Source organism: Dendrobates tinctorius, unplaced genomic scaffold (assembly GCF_039654945.1).
Source record: "Dendrobates tinctorius isolate UK_male_01 unplaced genomic scaffold, ASM3965494v1 ptg000229l, whole genome shotgun sequence".
Lineage (NCBI taxonomy): Eukaryota > Metazoa > Chordata > Amphibia > Anura > Dendrobatidae > Dendrobates > Dendrobates tinctorius.
The window spans coordinates 6710261-6733237 of record NW_027361896.1 but is presented as its reverse complement, the minus strand read 5'-3'; positions in this window follow the sequence as shown (position 1 = coordinate 6733237).

Here is a 22977-nt window from a genome sequence, read left to right as displayed (position 1 = left end):
TTTGGGCCCTATTGAATAATGAATGTTTTGAATTTTCTCCAAAAGTAAAGTAGTTGCAAACTCATTCTTTTAGAAACTTGTTTGGGCTGTTGAGAGGAGTAAAAAACCATCAAAAATTTCAATCCTGCATGATTCTACCAAGAAATGTGATTCTTCATTCAAAACGCTGGTTTTTGCTATTGGGCTCTTTTGAGTAATGAATGTTTTGAATTTTCTCCAAAAGTAAAGTAGTTGCAAACTCATGCTTTTAGAGACTTGTTTGGGCTCATGAGAGGAGTAGAAAAACATCAAAAATTTCAGTCCTGCATGATTCTACCAAGAAATGTGTGTTCATTGAAACCGCTGGTTTTTGATAGTTTGGGCCCTATTGAATAATGAATGTTTTGAATTTTCTCCAAAAGTAAAGTAGTTGCAAACTCATCCTTTTAGAAACTTGTTTGGGCTGTTGAGAGGAGTAAAAAACCATCAAAAATTTCAATCCAGCATGATTTTACCAAGAAATGTGATTCTTCATTCAAAACCTGATTTTTGCTATTGGGCTCTATTGAATAATGAATGTTTTGAATTTTCTCCAAAAGTAAAGTAGTTGCAAACTCATGCTTTTAGAGACTTGTTTGGGCTCATGAGAGGAGTAGAAAAACATCAAAAATTTCAGTCCTGCATGATTCTACCAAGAAATGTGTGTTCATTGAAACCGCTGGTTTTTGATAGTTTGGGCCCTATTGAATAATGAATGTTTTGAATTTTCTCCAAAAGTAAAGTAGTTGCAAACTCATCCTTTTAGAAACTTGTTTGGGCTGTTGAGAGGAGTAAAAAACCATCAAAAATTTCAATCCTGCATGATTCTACCAAGAAATGTGATTCTTCATTCAAAACCTGATTTTTGCTATTGGGCTCTATTGAATAATGAATGTTTTGAATTTTCTCCAAAAGTAAAGTAGTTGCAAACTCATGCTTTTAGAGACTTGTTTGGGCTCATGAGAGGAGTAGAAAAACATCAAAAATTTCAGTCCTGCATGATTCTACCAAGAAATGTGTGTTCATTGAAACCGCTGGTTTTTGATAGTTTGGGCCCTATTGAATAATGAATGTTTTGAATTTTCTCCAAAAGTAAAGTAGTTGCAAACTCATCCTTTTAGAAACTTGTTTGGGCTGTTGAGAGGAGTAAAAAACCATCAAAAATTTCAATCCTGCATGATTCTACCAAGAAATGTGATTCTTCATTCAAAACGCTGGTTTTTGCTATTGGGCTCTTTTGAGTAATGAATGTTTTGAATTTTCTCCAAAAGTAAAGTAGTTGCAAACTCATGCTTTTAGAGACTTGTTTGGGCTCATGAGAGGAGTAGAAAAACATCAAAAATTTCAGTCCTGCATGATTCTACCAAGAAATGTGTTCATTGAAACCGCTGGTTTTTGATAGTTTGGGCCCTATTGAATAATGAATGTTTTGAATTTTCTCCAAAAGTAAAGTAGTTGCAAACTCATCCTTTTAGAAACTTGTTTGGGCTGTTGAGAGGAGTAAAAAACCATCAAAAATTTCAATCCTGCATGATTCTACCAAGAAATGTGATTCTTCATTCAAAACGCTGGTTTTTGCTATTGGGCTCTATTGAATAATGAATGTTTTGAATTTTCTCCAAAAGTAAAGTAGTTGCAAACTCATCCTTTTAGAGACTTGTTTGGGCTCATGAGAGGAGTAGAAAAACATCAAAAATTTCAGTCCTGCACGATTCTACCAAGAAATGTGTGTTCATTCAAACCGCTGGTTTTTGATATTTTGGGCCCTATTGAATAATGAATGTTTTGAATTTTCTCCAAAAGTAAAGTAGTTGCAAACTCATCCTTTTAGAAACTTGTTTGGGCTGTTGAGAGGAGTAAAAAACCATCAAAAATTTCAATCCTGCATGATTCTACCAAGAAATGTGATTCTTCATTCAAAACCTGATTTTTGCTATTGGGCTCTATTGAATAATGAATGTTTTGAATTTTCTCCAAAAGTAAAGTAGTTGCAAACTCATGCTTTTAGAGACTTGTTTGGGCTCATGAGAGGAGTAGAAAAACATCAAAAATTTCAGTCCTGCATGATTCTACCAAGAAATGTGTGTTCATTGAAACCGCTGGTTTTTGATAGTTTGGGCCCTATTGAATAATGAATGTTTTGAATTTTCTCCAAAAGTAAAGTAGTTGCAAACTCATCCTTTTAGAAACTTGTTTGGGCTGTTGAGAGGAGTAAAAAACCATCAAAAATTTCAATCCTGCATGATTCTACCAAGAAATGTGATTCTTCATTCAAAACGCTGGTTTTTGCTATTGGGCTCTATTGAATAATGAATGTTTTGAATTTTCTCCAAAAGTAAAGTAGTTGCAAACTCATCCTTTTAGAGACTTGTTTGGGCTCATGAGAGGAGTAGAAAAACATCAAAAATTTCAGTCCTGCACGATTCTACCAAGAAATGTGTGTTCATTCAAACCGCTGGTTTTTGATATTTTGGGCCCTATTGAATAATGAATGTTTTGAATTTTCTCCAAAAGTAAAGTAGTTGCAAACTCATCCTTTTAGAAACTTGTTTGGGCTGTTGAGAGGAGTAAAAAAACCATCAAAAATTTCAATCCTGCATGATTCTACCAAGAAATGTGATTCTTCATTCAAAACCTGATTTTTGCTATTGGGCTCTATTGAATAATGAATGTTTTGAATTTTCTCCAAAAGTAAAGTAGTTGCAAACTCATGCTTTTAGAGACTTGTTTGGGCTCATGAGAGGAGTAGAAAAACATCAAAAATTTCAGTCCTGCATGATTCTACCAAGAAATGTGTGTTCATTGAAACCGCTGGTTTTTGATAGTTTGGGCCCTATTGAATAATGAATGTTTTGAATTTTCTCCAAAAGTAAAGTAGTTGCAAACTCATCCTTTTAGAAACTTGTTTGGGCTGTTGAGAGGAGTAAAAAACCATCAAAAATTTCAATCCTGCATGATTCTACCAAGAAATGTGATTCTTCATTCAAAACGCTGGTTTTTGCTATTGGGCTCTATTGAATAATGAATGTTTTGAATTTTCTCCAAAAGTAAAGTAGTTGCAAACTCATGCTTTTAGAGACTTGTTTGGGCTCATGAGAGGAGTAGAAAAACATCAAAAATTTCAGTCCTGCATGATTCTACCAAGAAATGTGTGTTCATTGAAACCGCTGGTTTTTGATAGTTTGGGCCCTATTGAATAATGAATGTTTTGAATTTTCTCCAAAAGTAAAGTAGTTGCAAACTCATCCTTTTAGAAACTTGTTTGGGCTGTTGAGAGGAGTAAAAAACCATCAAAAATTTCAATCCTGCATGATTTTACCAAGAAATGTGATTCTTCATTCAAAACCTGATTTTTGCTATTGGGCTCTATTGAATAATGAATGTTTTGAATTTTCTCCAAAAGTAAAGTAGTTGCAAACTCATGCTTTTAGAGACTTGTTTGGGCTCATGAAAGGAGTAGAAAAACATCAAAAATTTCAGTCCTGCATGATTCTACCAAGAAATGTGTGTTCATTCAAACCGCTGGTTTTTGATAGTTTGGGCCCTATTGAATAATGAATGTTTTGAATTTTCTCCAAAAGTAAAGTAGTTGCAAACTCATCCTTTTAGAAACTTGTTTGGGCTGTTGAGAGGAGTAAAAAACCATCAAAAATTTCAATCCTGCATGATTTTACCAAGAAATGTGATTCTTCATTCAAAACCTGATTTTTGCTATTGGGCTCTATTGAATAATGAATGTTTTGAATTTTCTCCAAAAGTAAAGTAGTTGCAAACTCATGCTTTTAGAGACTTGTTTGGGCTCATGAGAGGAGTAGAAAAACATCAAAAATTTCAGTCCTGCATGATTCTACCAAGAAATGTGTGTTCATTGAAACCGCTGGTTTTTGATAGTTTGGGCCCTATTGAATAATGAATGTTTTGAATTTTCTCCAAAAGTAAAGTAGTTGCAAACTCATCCTTTTAGAAACTTGTTTGGGCTGTTGAGAGGAGTAAAAAACCATCAAAAATTTCAATCCTGCATGATTCTACCAAGAAATGTGATTCTTCATTCAAAACGCTGGTTTTTGCTATTGGGCTCTTTTGAGTAATGAATGTTTTGAATTTTCTCCAAAAGTAAAGTAGTTGCAAACTCATGCTTTTAGAGACTTGTTTGGGCACATGAGAGGAGTAGAAAAACATCAAAAATTTCAGTCCTGCATGATTCTACCAAGAAATGTGTGTTCATTCAAACCACTGGTTTTTGATAGTTTGGGCCCTATTGAATAATGAATGTTTTGAATTTTCTCCAAAAGTAAAGTAGTTGCAAACTCATCCTTTTAGAAACTTGCTTGGGCTGTTGAGAGGAGTAAAAAACCATCAAAAATTTCAATCCTGCATGATTCTACCAAGAAATGTGATTCTTCATTCAAAACCTGATTTTTGCTATAGGGCTCTATTGAATAATGAATGTTTTGAATTTTCTCCAAAAGTAAAGTAGTTGCAAACTCATGCTTTTAGAGACTTGTTTGGGCTCATGAGAGGAGTAGAAAAACATCAAAAATTTCAGTCCTGCATGATTCTACCAAGAAATGTGTGTTCATTGAAACCGCTGGTTTTTGATAGTTTGGGCCCTATTGAATAATGAATGTTTTGAATTTTCTCCAAAAGTAAAGTAGTTGCAAACTCATCCTTTTAGAAACTTGTTTGGGCTGTTGAGAGGAGTAAAAAACCATCAAAAATTTCAATCCTGCATGATTCTACCAAGAAATGTGATTCTTCATTCAAAACGCTGGTTTTTGCTATTGGGCTCTATTGAATAATGAATGTTTTGAATTTTCTCCAAAAGTAAAGTAGTTGCAAACTCATCCTTTTAGAGACTTGTTTGGGCTCATGAGAAGAGTAGAAAAACATCAAAAATTTCAGTCCTGCACGATTCTACCAAGAAATGTGTGTTCATTCAAACCGCTGGTTTTTGATATTTTGGGCCCTATTGAATAATGAATGTTTTGAATTTTCTCCAAAAGTAAAGTAGTTGCAAACTCATCCTTTTAGAAACTTGTTTGGGCTGTTGCGAGGAGTAAAAAAACCATCAAAAATTTCAATCCTGCATGATTCTACCAAGAAATGTGATTCTTCATTCAAAACCTGATTTTTGCTATTGGGCTCTATTGAATAATGAATGTTTTGAATTTTCTCCAAAAGTAAAGTAGTTGCAAACTCATGCTTTTAGAGACTTGTTTGGGCTCATGAGAGGAGTAGAAAAACATCAAAAATTTCAGTCCTGCATGATTCTACCAAGAAATGTGTGTTCATTGAAACCGCTGGTTTTTGATAGTTTGGGCCCTATTGAATAATGAATGTTTTGAATTTTCTCCAAAAGTAAAGTAGTTGCAAACTCATCCTTTTAGAAACTTGTTTGGGCTGTTGAGAGGAGTAAAAAACCATCAAAAATTTCAATCCTGCATGATTCTACCAAGAAATGTGATTCTTCATTCAAAACGCTGGTTTTTGCTATTGGGCTCTATTGAATAATGAATGTTTTGAATTTTCTCCAAAAGTAAAGTAGTTGCAAACTCATGCTTTTAGAGACTTGTTTGGGCTCATGAGAGGAGTAGAAAAACATCAAAAATTTCAGTCCTGCATGATTCTACCAAGAAATGTGTGTTCATTGAAACCGCTGGTTTTTGATAGTTTGGGCCCTATTGAATAATGAATGTTTTGAATTTTCTCCAAAAGTAAAGTAGTTGCAAACTCATCCTTTTAGAAACTTGTTTGGGCTGTTGAGAGGAGTAAAAAACCATCAAAAATTTCAATCCTGCATGATTTTACCAAGAAATGTGATTCTTCATTCAAAACCTGATTTTTGCTATTGGGCTCTATTGAATAATGAATGTTTTGAATTTTCTCCAAAAGTAAAGTAGTTGCAAACTCATGCTTTTAGAGATTTGTTTGGGCTCATGAGAGGAGTAGAAAAACATCAAAAATTTCAGTCCTGCATGATTCTACCAAGAAATGTGTGTTCATTGAAACCGCTGGTTTTTGATAGTTTGGGCCCTATTGAATAATGAATGTTTTGAATTTTCTCCAAAAGTAAAGTAGTTGCAAACTCATCCTTTTAGAAACTTGTTTGGGCTGTTGAGAGGAGTAAAAAACCATCAAAAATTTCAATCCTGCATGATTCTACCAAGAAATGTGATTCTTCATTCAAAACCTGATTTTTGCTATTGGGCTCTATTGAATAATGAATGTTTTGAATTTTCTCCAAAAGTAAAGTAGTTGCAAACTCATGCTTTTAGAGACTTGTTTGGGCTCATGAGAGGAGTAGAAAAACATCAAAAATTTCAGTCCTGCATGATTCTACCAAGAAATGTGTGTTCATTGAAACCGCTGGTTTTTGATAGTTTGGGCCCTATTGAATAATGAATGTTTTGAATTTTCTCCAAAAGTAAAGTAGTTGCAAACTCATCCTTTTAGAAACTTGTTTGGGCTGTTGAGAGGAGTAAAAAACCATCAAAAATTTCAATCCTGCATGATTCTACCAAGAAATGTGATTCTTCATTCAAAACGCTGGTTTTTGCTATTGGGCTCTTTTGAGTAATGAATGTTTTGAATTTTCTCCAAAAGTAAAGTAGTTGCAAACCCATGCTTTTAGAGACTTGTTTGGGCTCATGAGAGGAGTAGAAAAACATCAAAAATTTCAGTCCTGCATGATTCTACCAAGAAATGTGTGTTCATTCAAACCGCTGGTTTTTGATAGTTTGGGCCCTATTGAATAATGAATGTTTTGAATTTTCTCCAAAAGTAAAGTAGTTGCAAACTCATCCTTTTAGAAACTTGTTTGGGCTGTTGAGAGGAGTAAAAAACCATCAAAAATTTCAATCCTGCATGATTTTACCAAGAAATGTGATTTTTCATTCAAAACCTGATTTTTGCTATTGGGCTCTATTGAATAATGAATGTTTTGAATTTTCTCCAAAAGTAAAGTAGTTGCAAACTCATGCTTTTAGAGACTTGTTTGGGCTCATGAGAGGAGTAGAAAAACATCAAAAATTTCAGTCCTGCATGATTCTACCAAGAAATGTGTGTTCATTGAAACCGCTGGTTTTTGATAGTTTGGGCCCTATTGAATAATGAATGTTTTGAATTTTCTCCAAAAGTAAAGTAGTTGCAAACTCATCCTTTTAGAAACTTGTTTGGGCTGTTGAGAGGAGTAAAAAACCATCAAAAATTTCAATCCTGCATGATTCTACCAAGAAATGTGATTCTTCATTCAAAACGCTGGTTTTTGCTATTGGGCTCTTTTGAGTAATGAATGTTTTGAATTTTCTCCAAAAGTAAAGTAGTTGCAAACTCATGCTTTTAGAGACTTGTTTGGGCTCATGAGAGGAGTAGAAAAACATCAAAAATTTCAGTCCTGCATGATTCTACCAAGAAATGTGTGTTCATTCAAACCGCTGGTTTTTGATAGTTTGGGCCCTATTGAATAATGAATGTTTTGAATTTTCTCCAAAAGTAAAGTAGTTGCAAACTCATCCTTTTAGAAACTTGTTTGGGCTGTTGAGAGGAGTAAAAAACCATCAAAAATTTCAATCCTGCATGATTTTACCAAGAAATGTGATTCTTCATTCAAAACCTGATTTTTGCTATTGGGCTCTATTGAATAATGAATGTTTTGAATTTTCTCCAAAAGTAAAGTAGTTGCAAACTCATGCTTTTAGAGACTTGTTTGGGCTCATGAGAGGAGTAGAAAAACATCAAAAATTTCAGTCCTGCATGATTCTACCAAGAAATGTGTGTTCATTGAAACCGCTGGTTTTTGATAGTTTGGGCCCTATTGAATAATGAATGTTTTGAATTTTCTCCAAAAGTAAAGTAGTTGCAAACTCATCCTTTTAGAAACTTGTTTGGGCTGTTGAGAGGAGTAAAAAACCATCAAAAATTTCAATCCTGCATGATTCTACCAAGAAATGTGATTCTTCATTCAAAACCTGATTTTTGCTATTGGGCTCTATTGAATAATGAATGTTTTGAATTTTCTCCAAAAGTAAAGTAGTTGCAAACTCATGCTTTTAGAGACTTGTTTGGGCTCATGAGAGGAGTAGAAAAACATCAAAAATTTCAGTCCTGCATGATTCTACCAAGAAATGTGTGTTCATTGAAACCGCTGGTTTTTGATAGTTTGGGCCCTATTGAATAATGAATGTTTTGAATTTTCTCCAAAAGTAAAGTAGTTGCAAACTCATCCTTTTAGAAACTTGTTTGGGCTGTTGAGAGGAGTAAAAAACCATCAAAAATTTCAATCCTGCATGATTTTACCAAGAAATGTGATTTTTTCATTCAAAACCTGATTTTTGCTATTGGGCTCTATTGAATAATGAATGTTTTGAATTTTCTCCAAAAGTAAAGTAGTTGCAAGCTCATGCTTTTAGAGACTTGTTTGGGCTCATGAGAGGAGTAGAAAAACATCAAAAATTTCAGTCCTGCATGATTCTACCAAGAAATGTGTGTTCATTGAAACCGCTGGTTTTTGATAGTTTGGGCCCTATTGAATAATGAATGTTTTGAATTTTCTCCAAAAGTAAAGTAGTTGCAAACTCATCCTTTTAGAAACTTGTTTGGGCTGTTGAGAGGAGTAAAAAACCATCAAAAATTTCAATCCTGCATGATTCTACCAAGAAATGTGATTCTTCATTCAAAACGCTGGTTTTTGCTATTGGGCTCTTTTGAGTAATGAATGTTTTGAATTTTCTCCAAAAGTAAAGTAGTTGCAAACTCATGCTTTTAGAGACTTGTTTGGGCTCATGAGAGTAGAAAAACATCAAAAATTTCAGTCCTGCATGATTCTACCAAGAAATGTGTGTTCATTGAAACCGCTGGTTTTTGATAGTTTGGGCCCTATTGAATAATGAATGTTTTGAATTTTCTCCAAAAGTAAAGTAGTTGCAAACTCATCCTTTTAGAAACTTGTTTGGGCTGTTGAGAGGAGTAAAAAACCATCAAAAATTTCAATCCTGCATGATTTTACCAAGAAATGTGATTCTTCATTCAAAACCTGATTTTTGCTATTGGGCTCTATTGAATAATGAATGTTTTGAATTTTCTCCAAAAGTAAAGTAGTTGCAAACTCATGCTTTTAGAGACTTGTTTGGGCTCATGAGAGGAGTAGAAAAACATCAAAAATTTCAGTCCTGCATGATTCTACCAAGAAATGTGTGTTCATTGAAACCGCTGGTTTTTGATAGTTTGGGCCCTATTGAATAATGAATGTTTTGAATTTTCTCCAAAAGTAAAGTAGTTGCAAACTCATCCTTTTAGAAACTTGTTTGGGCTGTTGAGAGGAGTAAAAAACCATCAAAAATTTCAATCCTGCATGATTCTACCAAGAAATGTGATTCTTCATTCAAAACCTGATTTTTGCTATTGGGCTCTATTGAATAATGAATGTTTTGAATTTTCTCCAAAAGTAAAGTAGTTGCAAACTCATGCTTTTAGAGACTTGTTTGGGCTCATGAGAGGAGTAGAAAAACATCAAAAATTTCAGTCCTGCATGATTCTACCAAGAAATGTGTGTTCATTGAAACCGCTGGTTTTTGATAGTTTGGGCCCTATTGAATAATGAATGTTTTGAATTTTCTCCAAAAGTAAAGTAGTTGCAAACTCATCCTTTTAGAAACTTGTTTGGGCTGTTGAGAGGAGTAAAAAACCATCAAAAATTTCAATCCTGCATGATTCTACCAAGAAATGTGATTCTTCATTCAAAACGCTGGTTTTTGCTATTGGGCTCTTTTGAGTAATGAATGTTTTGAATTTTCTCCAAAAGTAAAGTAGTTGCAAACTCATGCTTTTAGAGACTTGTTTGGGCTCATGAGAGGAGTAGAAAAACATCAAAAATTTCAGTCCTGCATGATTCTACCAAGAAATGTGTTCATTGAAACCGCTGGTTTTTGATAGTTTGGGCCCTATTGAATAATGAATGTTTTGAATTTTCTCCAAAAGTAAAGTAGTTGCAAACTCATCCTTTTAGAAACTTGTTTGGGCTGTTGAGAGGAGTAAAAAACCATCAAAAATTTCAATCCTGCATGATTCTACCAAGAAATGTGATTCTTCATTCAAAACGCTGGTTTTTGCTATTGGGCTCTATTGAATAATGAATGTTTAGAATTTTCTCCAAAAGTAAAGTAGTTGCAAACTCATCCTTTTAGAGACTTGTTTGGGCTCATGAGAGGAGTAGAAAAACATCAAAAATTTCAGTCCTGCACGATTCTACCAAGAAATGTGTGTTCATTCAAACCGCTGGTTTTTGATATTTTGGGCCCTATTGAATAATGAATGTTTTGAATTTTCTCCAAAAGTAAAGTAGTTGCAAACTCATCCTTTTAGAAACTTGTTTGGGCTGTTGAGAGGAGTAAAAAACCATCAAAAATTTCAATCCTGCATGATTCTACCAAGAAATGTGATTCTTCATTCAAAACCTGATTTTTGCTATTGGGCTCTATTGAATAATGAATGTTTTGAATTTTCTCCAAAAGTAAAGTAGTTGCAAACTCATGCTTTTAGAGACTTGTTTGGGCTCATGAGAGGAGTAGAAAAACATCAAAAATTTCAGTCCTGCATGATTCTACCAAGAAATGTGTTCATTGAAACCGCTGGTTTTTGATAGTTTGGGCCCTATTGAATAATGAATGTTTTGAATTTTCTCCAAAAGTAAAGTAGTTGCAAACTCATCCTTTTAGAAACTTGTTTGGGCTGTTGAGAGGAGTAAAAAACCATCAAAAATTTCAATCCTGCATGATTTTACCAAGAAATGTGATTCTTCATTCAAAACCTGATTTTTGCTATTGGGCTCTATTGAATAATGAATGTTTTGAATTTTCTCCATTTTCAATTAACTTTATTGAAATTTAAAAGGTAAAAGTAATATTTAATGTAACCTTTAAATGTAGATGTTACATTCATAAAATAAAGAAGGGGGGGGAGGGGTGGGTATAGGGTAAGTTGGGTATGATACTGGTAGGGGGATTCGGAATGAGTTTTATTGTTTTATTAAAATAGACAAGGAAGGAAGGAGGGAGGGGGAAGGAGGGGGGGGAAAGGGGAGGGGGGGATATAACAGTAATGTTACAAGTATGAAATAGGTTGAGATAAAATCTAAAATTAACAGTACAGTCACAAAAAAAATTGCAAGTACATAAGAGGTAATACCTAATACAAAAAAATTAACCGTTGTTTAATCAAACAATAATGCGGTTAGTGATTTACTTAGAGTAAACAGTAATACAGATATTCAGATTGGATTAGGAATAGGAGAGAGACCAAAGCAGATAATTAAGAAGCGTTAAAATCTGTCCAACACTTCCATCTATTACTATAAGTTGTGTAGTAATTATTCGCAGTAGCGTGGCTTTTTTCGTAAGATTCATGTAGATTCATTTTATCAATAATGTCGCTAATTTTAGGGACTGAGTCTTCCTTCCAAAAAAGTGCTATAGCATTTTTAGTTATTAAGAATAGATGAATAATTATGGAGCGATATGAGGGATGAATATTCTCGAGATCAAGGGATAACAGGGCCTTATGTGGAGTTAAAGTAATTTTAGTTTTGGTGATTTGATTGATTAAATCGGAAATTTCAGACCACAGGGGTCTGATTTTTGGACAATCCCAGAACATGTGGAGTAAGCTGCCTATTTCACCACAGTTTCTCCAGCATTCAGGGGATCTACCAGGAAAAAACTTAGCTAATTTAAAGGGGGTGAAATACCATCTAGATAAGATTTTGAAATATGACTCATGAAGATTTGCACAGATGTTAGATGAGTATGTTGATTTTAGTGCTTTGGACCACTGTTGTTGAGTTCTTGAAGCGTTGAGGTCCTTTTCCCAGTTAAGCATAAAGGTGGTTTTCTCTGGATTATTATTGGAGTTGAGAAAATCATATATATTTCTAGATTTCCAATAATATTTATTGCCAGGATTACATATTAGCGAGCTAGTGGAATCTGTTATGAAAGTTCTTTTTCTCAAAAGCTTCTTAATGAGTTTTTTTAAATTAGATAAAAAGTAGAAGTCATTGATGGTAAAATTGAATTTGGTTCGTAATAAATTGTCGCTGGTAAATTGTTTACCATCATGTATATCCGCTAGCTTCTTAATACCAGCTTGTTTCCATTTAGAAGGAATTTCCCTCTCTAAAATTAAACCAAAAACTTTGAGAGGAACGTTTTTGATTTGTTTATACTTTGAACCCTTACTGGTGTGAATTTGAGATTTGGCTAGGTATTTCCATGCTAATAATGTGGCTGAGGTTGTTGGAGGAAGATGTGTTAAGCAACTAGAAGATACCAACCCATCCAGAATTAGTCTTGATAGTGGAATGTTATTGTTCCATGATCTTTCTATGTCTGCCCATATTGGGCAGTCAACCTGGTTAAACCATGATAAGGACTGAGTTATAAGATTCGAATAGTAATAATTAACTAAATTGGGGAGGGCCAAACCTCCCTCATCCTTCCTTCTAGTAAGAGCTAGGAATGCTACTCTAGCTTTTTTTTGTTAGAAATAAATCTGTTCACTATGGTCTGCAGTTGTCTAATATATTTAAGGGGAAGGGAAAGGGGTAGAGACCTAAAAATGTAAAGAATCTTGGGGAGGGTGAGAAGCTTGAAAAGGACTATCCTCCCTACCCATGAAATTTCATGCTTGGAGTAAGTGTTAAATTCCGTTTGAGTATTTTTAATAAGATTCTGCATATTTACTTTGATTGTTTTGTCAAAATTTCTAGATATGGAAATGCCTAAATATAAAATTGCTTCTTTTTCCCAATCAAATTTGGTGATGTTTTTAATACTAGAAATAGTTTCAATGCATAAGAAAAAATCTAAAATCTTAGATTTCGTATCATTTATTCTGTAAAATGATACCCTTGAAAATTCCTCAAAAATAGGAAGGACACTTTTAATCGAGTCTAATGGGTTTGAGAGGCTTAATATAATATCATCGGCAAATAATCCTATTTTATATTGTATCTCACCGATTTGGATACCCTCAATAAGTTCGTTGGATCTAATAGTTTCTGCTAGGGGTTCCATAATTAAAGCAAAGAGTAGGGGTGAAAGGGGACAACCTTGTCTAGTACCGTTGGTAATCAAAATTTGTTTAGATAAGTGGTTATTAGCATATATATTGGCAGAAGGGGATGAATAGAGTGCCATTATTGTATTTATTAATTTAGAACTAAAACCGAATTTGTTTAGAGTGGCGATTAAGAATTCCCAATTGACTCTGTCAAAGGCTTTCTCAGCGTCTAGAGCAAGGAGTAATGATGAAATCTTTTTGGTTTTGATATGATTAATTAGGTTAAATACTCTCCTAGTCCCATCACTTGTTTGTCTACCGCCTATAAAGCCTAACTGGTCTCTATGAACTATGTTTGGAAGGAATTTTTTCATTCTTGTAGCAATTATTTTTGAGTATATCTTAACATCAGTATTAATTAATGAAATAGGCCTATAATTTCTAACAGATTCCAGATCTCCTTTAGGCTTAGGAATTAAAGATATAATGGCCTGTAGCATTTCATGAGGGAATTTCCCAGTTTCAGAAGCTTTATTAAAAACCCGGGTCAAGTATGGAGTTAATATCGAAGCAAAAGTTAAATAATAGTCGTTTGAAAATCCATCAGGACCCGGTGATTTCTTTGTTTTGAGTGTTTTAATGGCTTCTAAAACCTCTAGATCTGAAAAGGGAACCTCAAGGGATGATAATTGTTGAGTAGAGAGTTTGGGTAAATTAAGACGCGTAAGAAATTTGTCAATTTTTTGTTTACTTGGTTGCGGAGTACTTTGGTCATCTTTAAGGTTATACAGTGAGGTGTAATAGTCCGCAAATTTATCAACTATATCTGCCGGATTGACTAGGGATTCACCATTATGTTTAATTTTGTTGATTCTCTTTTTAATTCTATCCATTTTGAATTTTTGGGCCATAATTTTAGTCGGCTTGTTGAATGAGGAGTAAAAATTTGATTTCATGCTTTTTGCAAATTTTTCATATTCATTAAAGAGAATCGCCCTCAATCTAGTTCTAAGTTTAATAATTTCCAAGTGAAGAGTCATAGAAGGTTGGGGTAAGTTTTTCTGAGTATCCTCTTTTTCTTTTAGCTCTAATTGTATTTTGTTTATATCTTTTATATTTTGTTTTTTATTTTTACAGGAAATGTATGTCATTGTACCTCTAATAACTGCCTTATGGGCATTCCAAATTGTAAATGGGCATATGCTATCTATGTCATTTTCTTTAAAATAATTCGTAATAGAAGATTCGATTTCTTTCTTTGAGTCAGGTTTGTGTAATAGTGAAGTGTTACCTCTCCATAAGGGATGATGACCTGTTGACCTACCTAGTAGAACTTCACATAAAACAGGTGTATGATCTGAAAAGGATCTGGGAAGGATCTCGATTTTTTTGAATTTGGAAATAGAAAGGGAATCCGTAATAAAAAGATCTATTCTGGAAAAAGTTTTGTGGACCGATGAGTAATGAGTATATTCCAAAGAAGAGGTATTAAGACACCTAAAGATATCTAAATACTCATGGTTGATAAGCCAGTTACCCAACTCCGGAAAAGCTGATCTGGTGGGAGAAGTGGAGTCGTATGCACTGTTAGGGACAATATTAAAGTCTCCAATCACAATCAATGTTCCTTTTTTAACCTCTTGTATTTTTTTGTCTAGATTATTAAAATAGCGCATTTGCCCATCATTGGGTGCGTAAACATTGACTAGGGTGGTCAATTGGTTTTCTATCAAGCATATTAAAATTAGGTATCTACCCTCTGAGTCGGAAAACTGTTCGAGTAGCTCAAAAGATATGGAATTTTTAATTAAAGTGATCACACCAGCCTTTTTAGATTCATTTAAGGATTTAAATGTATGAGGGAAATTCTTGTGTTCTATCCCGGGATGCCCTGATTTAGCTAATTTCACTTCTTGGAGACAGACTATGTCTGCTTTGCTTCTTTTGATCTCTCTCCATGTCCAGTACCTCTTAATGGGACTATTTAGACCCCTAACATTGAAAGATAAAATCTTAACCATGAATTAAAAACAATTAACAATTAACATATAAACCGCAACACTAATACAGGAAGCAACTGCAACTTGCAGATAAACTTCCTAAATGGGGAAAGTTCGTGAATCTCCGTAGGAAGCCTCCCACGTGAAAGAAAAGAAACTAATACAAAAATATTTCTTCAACCCGGAGTTTCTCCTCTCTTGTCCAATGAATCAAGAAAATTCATACCCTCCTGTGGAGACAAAATTGGAAAGACCCTACCACCATGATTGATCAGAAGCTTGGTAGGAAATCCCCACCTATACATCATACCTTTCTTCCTTAAAAGAGTGGTCACCTCATTAAAGTTTTTCCTAGACTGAATAGTATCTTTCGAAAGGTCTGCAAATGATTTAATATGATCATAAGGGTGGGGGAGATGTTTGTTAGTTCTAAGGTAATTTAAGAATTTTTCTTTTGTGGAGAAGAAATGGAATCTAAGTATAGTGTCTCTAGGGACATCAGATGGTATAGATCCAGGACGAGTGAGTCTATGAATTCTATCAATCATAAGTTCTGGTTCCGGTATAGATGGCAAAATTTTGATTAATATCTCCTTAACATAATTTTGTAAACTATTTTGGTTTATCTTCTCTGAAATACCTCTCAGTTTTAAGTTGTTTCTCCTACTGCGGTCCTCAAGGTCGGCCAATTTGCTACGTAGAAAAATAATTTCCTTTTGAGTGTCAGATTGTCGTTTTTGAATGGTCTCGGATTTTTTCTCCAAAACCTCTATTTTGGCAACATTTTTATCAATTCTGGTATCAATTGCATCAATTTTAACTTGTAAGCGGTTAGTGTTTTCATCCAAAGTTAATTTTAAAGATCTATTAAGGGCTTGCATTATATCTTTGATATATTGTTCAGAAGCCCCCTTCTCCGAGGCCTGAAAATCATCAAGGCCTGTAAGAGAATTTGCATCCTCGCTAACAATGCTAGAGTCCAGTCTAGGTCTACTTTTATCTGGACTCTGTAGGGGGGAGGCCTCATAGAATTCCTCTTCATCTGAGAGGATAGGTTGACTCCCCGATTTAAGCTCATCTCTTTTCGTTTTCCTATTTATGGAGGTATCCATTTCTGTTTGGATAGTATCTAATTCCCGTAACATATTAGTATCCCCTTTCTGTCCAATCGAGAATTTTGTATTTTTAGGGGTAGTGGGAGGGCTAATACAAATAGCTTCGTCCAATTCTGTTACATCTGGTTTATGAGGTTTATCCTTTGTCTGTTTGGATCTGTTACCTCTTTGACTCATTATGCCAACAAAAGAATTGCCCTTTTCTAATATTTATGACTCAAAATAAAATGGTAAGTCCTAAAACGGTGAAATACCAAAATAAATGTAGATTGAATAACAGGAAAGGGCCAGCATATAGTAACCCCAGTAAGTTATAAACAGGTCTTGTTATAATATATGACAAGGGAGTTATAATATCAAATCTTCTAATTGCAGATTATGTACTATAACAGTAAGTAAAGAAAGACACTCTAATAAGGAAATAATAATAATAATATTAATAATAATAGTCCAATAAATCACACTTCAGAGTTTAGGGCCTCCAAAAATAGGGGCTCAGAAATTTGAATGTTTCGCACTCCAACTGAGATACAGAGGAACCACGGGGGAAGATACCCCAGTAGATCCCTCAGCGTCCACAGAAGAGGGACTCCAAATAGGAACCTTGATCTACTCAAAATCTCAAATATTTCTAAGGGGATCAAACAAATTATGGAAGTATGGCTAAACAGTAAAATGTTTTGGCTGCTCCCTTTTTTTCCCCCCCCTTGAATTATAGTATATTAGTTACAATTATTCTTAAGGGTCCTCAGAATAATTATTTATGTTGAATACTAATTAATACCAAATCAAATTGTGTTAGATATACTGGATTTACAATGTTAAAAGATTTCTTAGGCCGAATCACCTAGGACCAGATAATGTGCACTTCAGAATCTTCCCTTCTTATAACACACTCAAAGATCTGAAGATAAGTGCCAAACAACCAACTATCATCAGCTCACATTACTAGATAGTCCTTGAAGCTGCTCACTTAGTGCTGAAATTTCCTCTCCTCGCTGTGGATTCCTCTATTGCTGATACTCTTGTAAACTTCCTCTCTAGGATGCTGCTGTTGCCAGGTAGAGATGAAATAAGACACCGACAAGACACCGACCTCTGCTTCAGCTTCTCTACCTCTCCAAACCTACACCAACACCGCACTTGGATCTCCGGTCAACCATCCGCTGCTCTGCCGATCACCTCTCCTTATCCTGGGCTCACTGTTGCTTAAAAGAATCACCAGTCTCTGCTCGAGAATCTTCACCTCTTTCACCTCTCGCTGATTCCACTTCTGAGATTCCCTCTAATTTGTTGCCGCTCCTTGATGACTGCTTCATACAGCTGGCGCCACTACAGCATCCTCCGGTATTCCTGATCTCCTCTCCTCTGCTTCCCGGGGTCTCTATGTTCAAGTGGCGATGTTAAACCCGTTGGTAGTGACCGCTCAACTCACCGGTGACCGCGGTCTCTCCTGCTGATTTTGCGACCCTTCTGCAGCGCCTTCTTCCTCCCCGACTCAGGCGCGCCTCTGCAGCAGTAAAAAAGCGCAGGAAAATCTGATATTTAAAACCCGCGGCAATTAAATCCACCCGCTCCTGTTTCTTTACACTGACGCCGCTGCAGCGTCCACCGGAACCCTTGGCTTCCTCCTCACACCCGATCACTCCTGCTTCACCTGCGTCACTGTAATCCCTCACCGCTGCCGATTCTCTTGAAGCCGCTGCTGGTCCCTGCCAAGCCGACAGATCCTCACACCAGGCTCCAGGACTTCCAGTAGCGTCTCTCTCACTGGTCAGATGATCACCGCCGCAGCAGCCTCTCCACACTTCAGGCGCTGCGGCCGATTTTCGCGCCTTTTCTTCAGCGTCTCCTCCTTCCTTCACTTAAGTGCGCTGGCCGTCGTTCCTTTCACTTTTAATCACCGGCGTCACTGAGAGTATTCACCGGTAGATTTTAATAAGCCTGCTTTTGTTGGTCTCCTCTGCGCTATCGGCTCTTCAAGCCAGACTCCGGGGCTGCCTCCTCAGGTGTCTCACGTCGTCCTTGGCAGCTTCACTCTTCTCCACTAACCAGACACGCCGCTGCTGCAGAGAGCCAGCGCGGGAAAATACTGAGTCACACCACCAGCAGTCTTCAAAAGGTCATATCTTGGTAAAAATCCAACATAGAAGCTCCAGGAAGGTCTCAAAATAATCCTGGGGAGGAGAGCTCCTGAATCCAATAAATTTTGAAAGTAAAATGTTTCTTGTTTTCTTCTTATGTCGCTTAACGAGGTAGGCTTCCTAAGAGCTCAGAGCTCACACGACCTGCTGCATCGAGCTCCAGACCACGCCCCCTTGAATTTTCTCCAAAAGTAAAGTAGTTGCAAACTCATGCTTTTAGAGACTTGTTTGGGCTCATGAGAGGAGTAGAAAAACATCAAAAATTTCAGTCCTGCATGATTCTACCAAGAAATGTGTGTTCATTGAAACCGCTGGTTTTTGATAGTTTGGGCCCTATTGAATAATGAATGTTTTGAATTTTCTCCAAAAGTAAAGTAGTTGCAAACTCATCCTTTTAGAAACTGGTTTGGGCTGTTGAGAGGAGTAAAAAACCATCAAAAATTTCAATCCTGCATGATTCTACCAAGAAATGTGATTCTTCATTCAAAACGCTGGTTTTTGCTATTGGGCTCTTTTGAGTAATGAATGTTTTGAATTTTCTCCAAAAGTAAAGTAGTTGCAAACTCATGCTTTTAGAGACTTGTTTGGGCTCATGAGAGGAGTAGAAAAACATCAAAAATTTCAGTCCTGCATGATTCTACCAAGAAATGTGTGTTCATTCAAACCGCTGGTTTTTGATAGTTTGGGCCCTATTGAATAATGAATGTTTTGAATTTTCTCCAAAAGTAAAGTAGTTGCAAACTCATCCTTTTAGAAACTTGTTTGGGCTGTTGAGAGGAGTAAAAAACCATCAAAAATTTCAATCCTGCATGATTCTACCAAGAAATGTGATTCTTCATTCAAAACCTGATTTTTGCTATTGGGCTCTATTGAATAATGAATGTTTTGAATTTTCTCCAAAAGTAAAGTAGTTGCAAACTCATGCTTTTAGAGACTTGTTTGGGCTCATGAGAGGAGTAGAAAAACATCAAAAATTTCAGTCCTGCATGATTCTACCAAGAAATGTGTGTTCATTGAAACCGCTGGTTTTTGATAGTTTGGGCCCTATTGAATAATGAATGTTTTGAATTTTCTCCAAAAGTAAAGTAGTTGCAAACTCATCCTTTTAGAAACTTGTTTGAGCTGTTGAGTGGAGTAAAAAACCATCAAAAATTTCAATCCTGCATGATTCTACCAAGAAATGTGATTCTTCATTCAAAACGCTGGTTTTTGCTATTGGGCTCTATTGAATAATGAATGTTTTGAATTTTCTCCAAAAGTAAAGTAGTTGCAAACTCATGCTTTTAGAGACTTGTTTGGGCTCATGAGAGGAGTAGAAAAACATCAAAAATTTCAGTCCTGCATGATTCTACCAAGAAATGTGTGTTCATTGAAACCGCTGGTTTTTGATAGTTTGGGCCCTATTGAATAATGAATGTTTTGAATTTTCTCCAAAAGTAAAGTAGTTGCAAACTCATCCTTTTAGATACTTGTTTGGGCTGTTGAGAGGAGTAAAAAACCATCAAAAATTTCAATCCTGCATGATTCTACCAAGAAATGTGATTCTTCATTCAAAACCTGATTTTTGCTATTGGGCTCTATTGAATAATGAATGTTTTGAATTTTCTCCAAAAGTAAAGTAGTTGCAAACTCATGCTTTTAGAGACTTGTTTGGGCTCATGAGAGGAGTAGAAAAACATCAAAAATTTCAGTCCTGCATGATTCTACCAAGAAATGTGTGTTCATTGAAACCGCTGGTTTTTGATAGTTTGGGCCCTATTGAATAATGAATGTTTTGAATTTTCTCCAAAAGTAAAGTAGTTGCAAACTCATCCTTTTAGAAACTTGTTTGAGCTGTTGAGAGGAGTAAAAAACCATCAAAAATTTCAATCCTGCATGATTCTACCAAGAAATGTGATTCTTCATTCAAAACCTGATTTTTGCTATTGGGCTCTATTGAATAATGAATGTTTTGAATTTTCTCCAAAAGTAAAGTAGTTGCAAACTCATGCTTTTAGAGACTTGTTTGGGCTCATGAGAGGAGTAGAAAAACATCAAAAATTTCAGTCCTGCATGATTCTACCAAGAAATGTGTGTTCATTGAAACCGCTGGTTTTTGATAGTTTGGGCCCTATTGAATAATGAATGTTTTGAATTTTCTCCAAAAGTAAAGTAGTTGCAAACTCATCCTTTTAGAAACTTGTTTGGGCTGTTGAGAGGAGTAAAAAACCATCAAAAATTTCAATCCTGCATGATTCTACCAAGAAATGTGATTCTTCATTCAAAACGCTGGTTTTTGCTATTGGGCTCTTTTGAGTAATGAATGTTTTGAATTTTCTCCAAAAGTAAAGTAGTTGCAAACTCATGCTTTTAGAGACTTGTTTGGGCTCATGAGAGGAGTAGAAAAACATCAAAAATTTCAGTCCTGCATGATTCTACCAAGAAATGTGTGTTCATTGAAACCGCTGGTTTTTGATAGTTTGGGCCCTATTGAATAATGAATGTTTTGAATTTTCTCCAAAAGTAAAGTAGTTGCAAACTCATCCTTTTAGAAACTTGTTTGGGCTGTTGAGAGGAGTAAAAAACCATCAAAAATTTCAATCCTGCATGATTCTACCAAGAAATGTGATTCTTCATTCAAAACCTGATTTTTGCTATTGGGCTCTATTGAATAATGAATGTTTTGAATTTTCTCCAAAAGTAAAGTAGTTGCAAACTCATGCTTTTAGAGACTTGTTTGGGCTCATGAGAGGAGTAGAAAAACATCAAAAATTTCAGTCCTGCATGATTCTACCAAGAAATGTGTGTTCATTGAAACCGCTGGTTTTTGATAGTTTGGGCCCTATTGAATAATGAATGTTTTGAATTTTCTCCAAAAGTAAAGTAGTTGCAAACTCATCCTTTTAGAAACTTGTTTGGGCTGTTGAGAGGAGTAAAAAACCATCAAAAATTTCAATCCTGCATGATTCTACCAAGAGATGTGATTCTTCATTCAAAACGCTGGTTTTTGCTATTGGGCTCTTTTGAGTAATGAATGTTTTGAATTTTCTCCAAAAGTAAAGTAGTTGCAAACTCATGCTTTTAGAGACTTGTTTGGGCTCATGAGAGGAGTAGAAAAACATCAAAAATTTCAGTCCTGCATGATTCTACCAAGAAATGTGTGTTCATTGAAACCGCTGGTTTTTGATAGTTTGGGCCCTATTGAATAATGAATGTTTTGAATTTTCTCCAAAAGTAAAGTAGTTGCAAACTCATCCTTTTAGAAACTTGTTTGGGCTGTTGAGAGGAGTAAAAAACCATCAAAAATTTCAATCCTGCATGATTTTACCAAGAAATGTGATTCTTCATTCAAAACCTGATTTTTGCTATTGGGCTCTATTGAATAATGAATGTTTTGAATTTTCTCCAAAAGTAAAGTAGTTGCAAACTCATGCTTTTAGAGACTTGTTTGGGCTCATGAGAGGAGTAGAAAAACATCAAAAATTTCAGTCCTGCATGATTCTACCAAGAAATGTGTGTTCATTGAAACCGCTGGTTTTTGATAGTTTTGGCCCTATTGAATAATGAATGTTTTGAATTTTCTCCAAAAGTAAAGTAGTTGCAAACTCATCCTTTTAGAAACTTGTTTGAGCTGTTGAGAGGAGTAAAAAACCATCAAAAATTTCAATCCTGCATGATTCTACCAAGAAATGTGATTCTTCATTCAAAACCTGATTTTTGCTATTGGGCTCTATTGAATAATGAATGTTTTGAATTTTCTCCAAAAGTAAAGTAGTTGCAAACTCATGCTTTTAGAGACTTGTTTGGGCTCATGAGAGGAGTAGAAAAACATCAAAAATTTCAGTCCTGCATGATTCTACCAAGAAATGTGTGTTCATTGAAACCGCTGGTTTTTGATAGTTTGGGCCCTATTGAATAATGAATGTTTTGAATTTTCTCCAAAAGTAAAGTAGTTGCAAACTCATCCTTTTAGAAACTTGTTTGGGCTGTTGAGAGGAGTAAAAAACCATCAAAAATTTCAATCCTGCATGATTCTACCAAGAAATGTGATTCTTCATTCAAAACGCTGGTTTTTGCTATTGGGCTCTTTTGAGTAATGAATGTTTTGAATTTTCTCCAAAAGTAAAGTAGTTGCAAACTCATGCTTTTAGAGACTTGTTTGGGCTCATGAGAGGAGTAGAAAAACATCAAAAATTTCAGTCCTGCATGATTCTACCAAGAAATGTGTGTTCATTCAAACCGCTGGTTTTTGATAGTTTGGGCCCTATTGAATAATGAATGTTTTGAATTTTCTCCAAAAGTAAAGTAGTTGCAAACTCATCCTTTTAGAAACTTGTTTGGGCTGTTGAGAGGAGTAAAAAACCATCAAAAATTTCAATCCTGCATGATTTTACCAAGAAATGTGATTCTTCATTCAAAACCTGATTTTTGCTATTGGGCTCTATTGAATAATGAATGTTTTGAATTTTCTCCAAAAGTAAAGTAGTTGCAAACTCATGCTTTTAGAGACTTGTTTGGGCTCATGAGAGGAGTAGAAAAACATCAAAAATTTCAGTCCTGCATGATTCTACCAAGAAATGTGTGTTCATTGAAACCGCTGGTTTTTGATAGTTTGGGCCCTATTGAATAATGAATGTTTTGAATTTTCTCCAAAAGTAAAGTAGTTGC